The sequence below is a fragment of the Solanum stenotomum genome, unplaced genomic scaffold (genome assembly GCF_019186545.1).
Source record: "Solanum stenotomum isolate F172 unplaced genomic scaffold, ASM1918654v1 scaffold11373, whole genome shotgun sequence".
Lineage (NCBI taxonomy): Eukaryota > Viridiplantae > Streptophyta > Magnoliopsida > Solanales > Solanaceae > Solanum > Solanum stenotomum.
In genome coordinates this window covers 144,705-155,293 of record NW_026021534.1, presented here as the reverse complement: position 1 = coordinate 155,293, position 10,589 = coordinate 144,705, and the positions used below count along the sequence as shown (strand labels likewise).

General features: G+C 34.3%; 1 non-coding gene across 1 annotated transcript; it reads right to left on the bottom strand.

Moving 5' to 3' along the window:
• Positions 1-7,336: 7,336 nt before the first annotated feature.
• Positions 7,337-7,452, bottom strand: LOC125849921 (U5 spliceosomal RNA). Its single transcript, XR_007444723.1, has one exon. It is a non-coding gene; the product is annotated as a U5 spliceosomal RNA (small nuclear RNA).
• Between the last annotated feature and the right edge of the window lie 3,137 nt (positions 7,453-10,589).

The following is a 10,589-nucleotide window of genomic DNA, read 5'->3' as shown; positions in this document are numbered from 1 at the left end:
GCTTGAAAAGATTCTGAAAGAAACACTTTCCTTGGCTCTTCTCAACTCATGAATAACTTAACTCAAAATAAAGCAATGAACACATGCAATATATGAAAAGCTTTATAAAACAGTAAAAGCAACTTAGTTCATTAAAGGAAATACAGTAACAAACTCAACTTTACTCATGTAATAAAATAATATAATTTCTGTGGGAGATTCTCTAACCGACAACCACCACTATGAGCCTAACTAGTGATACATCGTTTTTACCGTCACGCTGCCAGACTATCCTATACTTTGCCGTCATATAGAACTACTTAACTTAGTGGATCCACTAGCTTAACTTATATGATCATCTAAAAAGTATCATGACCCATTAATACCCATGATGGCTACATGGTTTATGGAGACTTGAGTTAATATGAACTCGCATCCCCATATCGGTGCTCAATATTACTCCCAAAAATATACTTAGCTCATATGTTTAAAAAAACTTCTTTCTTTGGTTTGAGATAATTACTCAAAACTTAGCTTAAAAGCTCTCTTGGAATCAATGTTCCCTTTTCTTGCTCAAATGTGAAAACATTTATAAACTCTTTGGGAATACTTAGTTCCCTTATAGCTTTTTGAGAAATGAACTCAACTCTTTACTCTTTGCTTAACTTGAAACTTAGGTCTTAAAACAAAGTTAAAACGTTTGTTAAAGACTTTTGAAAACTTTAAAACTTTGCTTGACTTGCTTCTTAGCTTCTAGACTTGACTCTTAATTTCTTTTGACTTTGATCCTAACTTTCCTTGAATTGGATTATGGATTCAAGTTTCATGATCTCATGTTTATGGATGATTTCATGATGTTTATATGTACCTTAGAGTGTTGGAATCAACTAGAAAACATAGGTACATTGCTAAGAACAAGTACGATAAGATGGGGAACGAATGAGGAGAACTAGCGTCCCTGGCGCTCTGAGAGGCGCGGGGCGCCTGCCCTCAACATTCAGGGACTGGTCTGGGGCGCACCGGTTGGCGCGACGCCCCAAGGGTGAAGATTCAGAGACACTTTTGGGGCGCACTAGCTGGCGCGATGCCCCACCCCTATCCCCAGGTGTTTGACGACTTTTCTTCTCTTTTTTTCATCTCTAAACTTCCATGGTTCCTTCCCTGAACACTTAGCATCATTTATACCCTCAATATATGATAGATACAAACCGAAATTACACCCGAAAACATGAATCAAATCACAAGAAACTTCAATCAACACAACCCACAAGAATTCAAGAAAACCTTCAACAATGTTCATTAAGAACTCAATTTCTAAACCTTCAAAGACTTAAATTCGTTGAATTGAATCATGATTGGCACGTGGGTGAACTAACCCAATGTTATGTGATCTCACATATCTTTTTAGGGATCACCCCCGATGAAATCCACAAGCTATCGTTGACGAAATCGACGAATCTTGCTTCATCTTCTCCTTTCTCCTCTTTTCTCCTCTTCTCCAAGCCTTAGCATAAAGTTCAATTTTCTAAACGGACTAAAATCTGACTTTACCCCAATTAAACTCCTAAAAATGAATTAGAATAATTAGGTAAGGAAATGACTAAATTACCCTTCCAAAATCCGGATTAGACTTTCCTTAATCCAACATCCCAACTTCCAAAGGAGATAACTTACTCATACGAACTCGGAATCGCGCAAACTTAGTGGCGTTGGAAAGATCATTCCAAGAGATTTCCAACCATGTATTTAAGTACACCTAAATCATCCTGAGCTAGGAGTTATGACCGTTTGAAGTTTACCAAAATTCAACTTTTTCTAACTTAAACAAATTTCTAGATTTTCATTCTTTCCAAAAATGATTATTTCCAATTATTAGCTTCTTCCTAGTTATTTCAAATTGCGAGATGTTACAATAAAGTTCAAGCGGAATTACAAAAACAACTCCATAGGAAGGAGGAGTTTTGGAAACAGAAAGCCGGAATGGAATGGTTCAAAGAAGGAGAAAGAAACACTAAGTTCTTTCACACCATAATAAAAGGGAGACGAAGTAGAATGAGGATAAACAGAATACAAACTGATCAAGGGGAATGGTTAGAAGAACAAGAGGTGATTGCGGAGGCAACAATAGACTTTTACATAAGACAGTTCACAAAGCAAACAGATAACGAAGATTTCGAGATGCTAAATGAATTGTCTGTTGTGATAAATGATGACAAAAATGAAGAACTACAAAGATTGCCATCAATAGAAGAAGTCAGAAGCGTGGTTATGAGGATGAATAAGAAAAGTGTAGGAGGTCTAGATGGTATGTTTGGAGCTTTTTTTCAACATACGTGGGAGATATTAGGAAAAGATATTCATAACATGGTGAAGGCATTCTTTTGTGGTGCTGAATTGCCAAGATATATCACACACACTAACTTAGTCCTTCTGCCTATGAAGAGTGTGATAAATAATTTTTCAGATATAAGGCCTATTTCTTTGAGTAACTTCGTGAACAAGGTTTATTCACAAATTATTCACGAGAGAATCAATCTAACCAAAGTGTTAAAGGAGAATGGGATTTAGGCACCGGATAATAGACATGGTGTACATATTGATTAGTAATAATTGGTATTCAATTCTTCTGAATGGTCAACCCAAAGGTTTTTTTAAATCATCCCAAGGAATTAAAGAAGGTGATCCTATTTCACCTACTTTGTTTATATTGACGGCTAAAGTAATGTCTAGATCATTAAATACTCTACTAAGGAAGAAGAAATTTAAGTGCTTTGGTATGCCAAGTGGGAGTATGAAGGTAAATCACTTGGCTTTTGTTGATGACATGATTATCCTTTGTAAGGCAGAGGTGGGAATTATGCAGCTGATCAGTGAGACTCTAAGAAATTACAAAGAAGTATCTGGTCAGAAGGTTAATAAAGAGAAAAGTGCAATTTATATGCACCATAGTATAACGGGGGGTGAAGTAATTATTGCAGAGGTAGCTACAGGAATACTGAGGAAGGATTTCCCATTTACATATTTGGGATGTCCTATTTTTTATAAGAGAAAACAGAAATCGTATTATCAACAGATGATACACATGATTTGAGCAAAAATACAAGCTTGGAAAGGAAAATTACTATTGTATGGTAGAAGAGCAATCATAATCAAAGATGTACTATATAGTACACTTATTCATTGTACTAATGAACCCTCCTAGCAATGTCCTTATGATGGCCCAATTTTCTTGGAGTAGCTGCGTTGGAGGAAGAGGAAGGCATTGGACTAAATGGAGTAGCTTATGCTTACTAGAAAACGAAGGGGGTTTGGGTTTCATATTACTTTATGATATGTCAATGCCTTGTTTTGTAAGTTATGGTGGAATTTTAGAACGAAGACCTCTTTGTGGAATGAGTACATGGAGAACAAATACTGCAAAAATATGACAGCTAAGCTGACTATGTGGAGAACTGGATGCGGGGGCTCTCAAGTGTGGAAGAGAATAATATAGGTGAGAGATTTAATAGAACATCAAATTTTATGGCAGGGGAGGATGGGATCGTCTTTAGTATGACATGATAATTGGACAGGATTAGGTGATTTATACACTATCACAGAGGATAATTTTGTATGGGACGACAATTATAAGAGAATTGTTGAACTAGCTACGAATGGTGAATGGGAAGTATCTATCTTGATAGATCATATTCTTTCCTACATAAAACCGCTTAATGGAGTGGATGAGCAGGATAAGCCCTACTGGATGTTAGATACGAAAGGGACTTTCTTGGTTAAAATAACTTGGAATTACATTAGACATAAGGAGCAGCCGAACAAAATTCATACACTGATATGAAATAAGAGAGTCCCTTTTAAGATGGTCTTTATGATGTGGAGGCTATGGAAATTCAAGATACCCGTAGATGATAAAATAAGGAGATGGGGTATGGAAGGACCATCAAGGTGTTGGTGTTGTGAAAGGTTGGATCAAGAGACACTATCACATGTGTTTTTAAAATCAGATTGTGCTAACAGGACATGGTCTTATTTTTGCTCTTTTGCAGGCTTAAACATGTCTGGATTACAATTAAGGGAAGTTATTATGCTGTGGTTGGAGGCAGATGTCAAAGCAGATATGCGAACTTTTTATAGAGCTTTACCGAGTTTTATAATTTGGAAATTATGGAGAAGAAGAAATAGGAGGAAGCATGAAGGAAAAAACATATCTCAGCCAAGAGTCATACACAATATCATGAGAAACATGTACATGTTGATAAAGTGTAGGAGACCAGGCATGAGATGTTCAGGAAACTGGCCAGAAATGATAACAGAAGTAGAAAACTACAATCCAAGAGTAAAGGTTACAAGGGTACTATGGGAATTTCCCCCGAATGGATGGGTTAAGTACAATACAGATGGAGCATCAAGAGGCAATCTGGGGATGAGTTCCTATGCATTATGTCTGAGGAATGAGATGGGGATATATTGCATGCAGAAGGTGCTACTATTGACATCATAACTAATACTGTTGCAGATGCTAAAGCTATATTAGAAGCTTGTAAACATTGTAAGCAATCAAAAACACAATTAGGTAATAATTCAAACGGATTCTATGCTTTTATATTAAATGAGCAACTTCATGGGTAATTGCAGATATGGTGGAGGAAATAAAGGCATTACAGACTTGGGCAATAGGCCCAAGTGGGTGTGTCTTTCCTTTTTCCCTGAGTTATCAAATAAAAAATCCCAAATTTAATTTTAAAAAAACTAATAAAATTAGACACAATGAGTCTTTGAGGAAAAAAATGTGGTTATTTAATGTCAAATAAATATATATAAAAAAATCGCTAAATTTTTTAAAATGATCTATTTATTGTCAATTAAGTCTATAGGTTGTTATGTTATGTCAATTTTTCTTTTTATTTTCTTAATAGAGAATATCACAAAATTTATAAAATCGAACTTAACTATGAATTTCATCGCTAAGTAACTTATAATGAATAATATTTTTTTATAATCTATCGCTATTCTATTATTAATAGAATTAACGAACGATTCTGTCAATCACCTTACAACACAAACATCATTATTCAACATCATCCGATTAGAAATAAATGGTTAATCTAGAATCATACATATATATAAACCGTAGTTATGCTAGATCTACGACGAAAATCATATGTATGATATCCAAAAAAATGAATAGCTACTTATTCGTGTCAATTCTGAATTGATTATTTGACGCTCGAAGAAGATCTACGGAGAAGTCATTCTTCGTCTGTTCTCCGTCTAGACCTTTTAAGAAACTACATTGCTATATATATGTGTGTGCGTATCTGTGTGCTGGGAGAATGCAATGTAAGATTCTAGTAAAAAACAAATGCATAAAATCTTTCAGCTCCAAAGTTGTGTGCATAATTTAAGCATTTTGCAAGATAGAGTATCTTGAGACACGTTAGACATTTGATTAAGCATTGCCATTATGTATCATTGTGGTGTTGGATGGAATCATGGAGCTAGAGGTGACAATTGGGACGGNGGGGGGGGGGGGGGGGGGGGGGTTTAAATGGGGCAAGGCATGGCAGAAAATAATATTTGAAATACTTTAATACTACTAAATAGGACAGGACAGGGACAGGGCTAAACAGATTTGGGTTTGGGTTTGGCTTACGGGGTAAAATTTTGCAATTAACATTGTGAATATTAGGGAAAACTACATAAATTAGACTCATTAGGTAAAGTATTTACCCAAATTAGACATAATTTAAACTATTTATTTTGATTGGACCCACGACTCAAATTATTTACGCAAGTATCCCCTTGTTCTATTCATTGAACTATTGCTTCTCCATTCTTGATACCATTGGAGTATATATATACTATGATGATATCAGACAGTAATTTAACAGTCCTTTATAGTGAAACGCTATCTCTTCCTCTTTGATGCCATCAGAGTATATATATATATATACTCTGATGATATTAAAGAGTAATTGAGTATGTTTTATGCGAATTAAAAACATGGGGCCTATGAAAGTGAATAGCCACTTGTAAATAGTTTCTCAAAACAGTGTTTTTTCCCCTCAATATTAAGTATATCTTTATGGGTTAGCATGGTAAATTTCATACTTATTTCAAATGCTTAAGTTCAAACAAATGCTTCCATTTTGCATAGGAAAAAATGAGAACATTTAATTTTTCTTTTGTACACCCGAATCGCCACTTTCTTTTGTAACAGTATTTATACATCCACTCTCTGATATTATATATTTATTATACACCATGTATCAACTTTGTAGTAAAGTGTATAATTGTGCTAAAGGGTGTTTATACACATGTTTACCTTGTTATACAAAATTGTGCAATATTCCTTATACAAACTTATGCAACAATCGAGTTTGGTCTCACACGAATTTCAACCCACGAAACTTCATTCGAAACGGATAAGAAATATCAACAAATAACTCAAATCTTCATTGCATAACTTCAAATTTTAACAACTTCAAAATGACATTATCAACAAACAAAAATAAACATTACAACAAACCTCAATCATCAATTTGTCCAAAAAAATTCACAAATCACAAAACTCGTTAGTGAGTTTTCAAGCTTCTAAAAAATTCAATAATGGAGTTTTAATTTTTCATTTTAGTACACACAACAATGTTTAGATTTGAGATGATAAACATGATTGCTACCTCAATCAATTTCTAAGCATAAAAATGAATATCATAATCACAAAGTAAGTGATTAATGTTGATCATGTTTTATTGTGAAATTTATTTTAAAAAAGAAGTTTTTGTTTTTAAAGTGAATAATAATATTTGAAAATTGATATGGAATTGTATAAGTGCATCATTAATGTCCTCATGCAGAACAGGCAGCCAATAAAAATTTCATAAAATATTTGAACTCCATAGTCGTGAGTATTTGTTTAAACATTTTGCCAGATAAGAGCATCTTGAGACATGTTAATTAGACATTTGATCAAGTATTGCAAGATCTTCATACCAGATTGTTTTTATATTTTGGTGGATACTCAGAGTCACATTCTATTATGCAAGATTTCAATCATTTCCAAAAAAAAATAAATCTATCTGCTTTTGATATGTTGGGTAAGACCTCCCATCCTAATGTAGGGCAAGGTCAGCGTACCTATTTGTGAGATTACGCGCTTCTAATTGATACATAAATTAGAGCAATATCGGTGTTCCATTATAAATTGGAGTTACATAGATATGTTGTTGAGAAGGGAATAAAATTTATTAATAAAAATGTGTTGTCTATCAGAGTAGACAGAAGTCTAATCAAATCTCACTGTCACCCATATCAATGAGAAGAATGTCAAACACAAGTTTCAACTAGAGTTGTTGGGAATCTCAGCAAAGAAATCCCCTCCAAAAATTGGCGTATGCCACTATTTGCAACGCGCACACGGTATTCTTTAGTAAAAGGCGAAAGAATAGTTCGCTATGTGCTCAATGCGTGGCTGCGTGAGTTTCAGTGAGCCTGAAGGAGCTGCTTTTAAGGATTGCACATGCTCGCTTCGACTCCTGTAGCCGATGTGGTATTATGTATAAGTTAAATGAGCATTGTTATGGACACTTTAGGTATGGGCTTTCTTGGGGCGAGTCCGAAACCTTAAAATGGACTATTTCTAAGTAATCAATTATTCCCTATTATCCCTAATTACTTGTCTATTTTGACAAATCAAGAAAGAACAAAAAAAATTCTCTATTATACCCTCAATTTGTTACTTTGAGAAATGGAGAACTTCTTGAAAATCTTAAGTATTTTAATTCATCCACTTCATAATTAATAGGATAAAATGGTAAACTCACTATATCAATTATTGTTCTTTTAATAGGTGTGTCAATTAAAAAGTGGACAAGTAATTAGAAACAAAGGGAGTAACTAAAATACAAGATTTCTTTATAGCGAAGAAGATTAAGCTTGAAGTATAGTTGATTGATTAAAAATTTCTTTGGATGGAGAAGTGCCTTGAGGAACTTTTTGAACCAAAGAAACTTCTGGCAATAAAAAAGGCGAAATGGTCTGATGAACCCTTATACTTGTATGCGTTTATATTCTAAATCCTTATACTTAATCTTTTGTCAACTGAACCCTTAAACTCAATTAAAATGAAACTTTTAAAATTCTCTGACCATTGACCAAACTTATGTGGCATTTTTTGGCTGATTCATTATAGAGCGTGGTATCAACGCTTTAAAAGGAGAATGAGAGCAATAAATTTGCTTTAGAAAATTGATTAAATAATAAACATAAAAAGGAAAAACAAATTAAAGTTCCCAACCTCCTTCCGTCATCGTCCCCAACCCCTCACTCCGTCGTCGTTCCCAAAACCCTAGTCGTTGTCACTCTCTTAAGCTCTAGTCCGTCCCCAATCCATGGCGAAAGTTGAAGTTTATGTTGCCATCGACAACCAAGGAAGAGAACTATTAAGAAGTTCAGCTATAGAGGATTAGATTTGGATTCTCTTCTTTACATGTTGATGTCCATTGAACTTATCTTTATGTTTTCTAATAATACTAGTACTTTGTTTTACTGCAATTTTGCTGAGAAAGTGGATATTAAATTGCTATTGATTTGGGATTAGTAATTTGTTGATGCATTGTAAAAAAACAGAGGTTCACAACTTCTCCCTTTTCTTCTGGAATGATACGTATTTCGGTGTCCCCTGCGACGCCGTTTTCGTCTGCATTTTCGCCCATTCTGTCCACTGAACCTCTGTTAAATATTGAGTGTTTTAGTGAGTTTTAATGGTGTCAATGAAAGTTTCAGATGTTGAACAAGAAGACAGTTAATGGCGATTTTGCTCCGGTTGCTATGGATCTTCCTAAACTTTTACATATTTATCTTCTAGTCCTTCACTAATTGCCGACAGGCTAAGGTGATAGCATGAATATTTTTTTTCTGATAAGATGATCTTTGTCTTCTTTTGTAAATGGCCGACAAGACGTGACCTTTCTTTTTTGACTTTAGAGAAAAGAAAGATTTCTCTTTTGTCACTTTCTTCATGACGTAAGTGCTTACGTCTTCTGCTTTGTCTCTTTTTGACATCTACATTATTCAGTTGCTGAATGATTATGGTCTAGCATTTTACATGTCAGTTTTCATGTCTCCTCAATAGCTTCTAGTCGATGAAGCTCTATGTCAAGGATTCGGTTATTCAATATTTTTTATTTGAATTTCCCTTCAGTTAGTAAAATCCAATCATGGCTTTGATTTAAGACTTTAAAGTCTTCATTGAAGAAACGTTTGAGAATGAAGTATAATGCCTTTATTCCTAACGCTCGTCTGGTTTGAATCCACTTTTTATTAAGATGTGGAAGTTTTTTATCCACTCATGTGGCTTTAACGTTAAAATCTTTTATCTTTTTCACCGAAATGTAGTTGATGGTTGGATAATATTCCTGCAAATCTTTGCTTTCCATAGAAATGCTGAAGAATCTGCCATAAACACCATCTCCTTGTGCATAGTTTTTAACTGAATTAAACAACTGAGTTGGTAATTGGGATAATTCTTGTAGACCTGGTTTTGCATACACTCGATCTAAATATCTGAATTTAAATAATTGAGTTGTAAAGCCTGGTGATCCATTAGGGAATATTGATATTCTTGGAAACAAACTTGTTGTTCCTAAGACACCGAATGTTTCTCCGCTTTCTTCTGGGAGGTTGTAAATATATCTTGTGAAGGCAAGATATTCTTCTTCCTTTGAGTGTTGTTTGCCAACTTGAAAAGAAGAAAAAACTTTTGCTCCTGATGGAACTTTGTTAGTACTACTACTACTTTCTGGTTTCTCAGAGATGATTTTTCCAGTTATTGTTGAGGATGTGTTTTTTCCTTCTTTCGAAGTAAAAGCATCAACCAGTGCACGATTTTTTCTTTCGACTTGGGAGTCGGCATATCCGTGCTTACCGTTGAGATGTTTTGGGCACTATGTGCTAGTGGGACATCTCCTGCCACTTTGTTGGAAGTATCATTCCCTTTAGGATTTGAATTCCTTTTTGGACAAGTGTCCAAATGTTCACACAAGAGTAAAAATTCACTCATGTTTTCAGTATTGTGTTGTTGTATCCCATACTGCATCATCTTTGCTTGTTCTGACAAGCTTTCTAATTCATCACGAATATGACATCAAACGGTTATTTGGTAGTGTGTTTACTGAAGCACTGCCTCTTAATTTCCAAAACAATGAAATAAGTTAACAATCAATAAGTTTTATTTTAATGCTAGATTTGATGGCTTAGAGCTTTGCTACATTTAAAACAATTAGGTTGATGAATTTATTTGTGGGTCAATGAATCGATTAGCTCTTAATATTTGAAGGAGTAAGAGTTCATTAATGGTAGATCAAAGAGAAATATAAAATATATGGTTTTATTTTCTTAATAAGTTACCGTAAATGAATAAAACATCATTCTACTTTCAATATATAATTGAAACTGCATTCACTTCACAAAGAATAAATTGTGGGAGTGATAAATTGTCAATAAAGATGGGGAATGACAAACGGAAGAAGAAGAAGAGGAAAATAGAAGAATTAGTCAAGGATGATGTAAACAACAACTTATTTGATCATGATGGAAAACAACTGATTTTT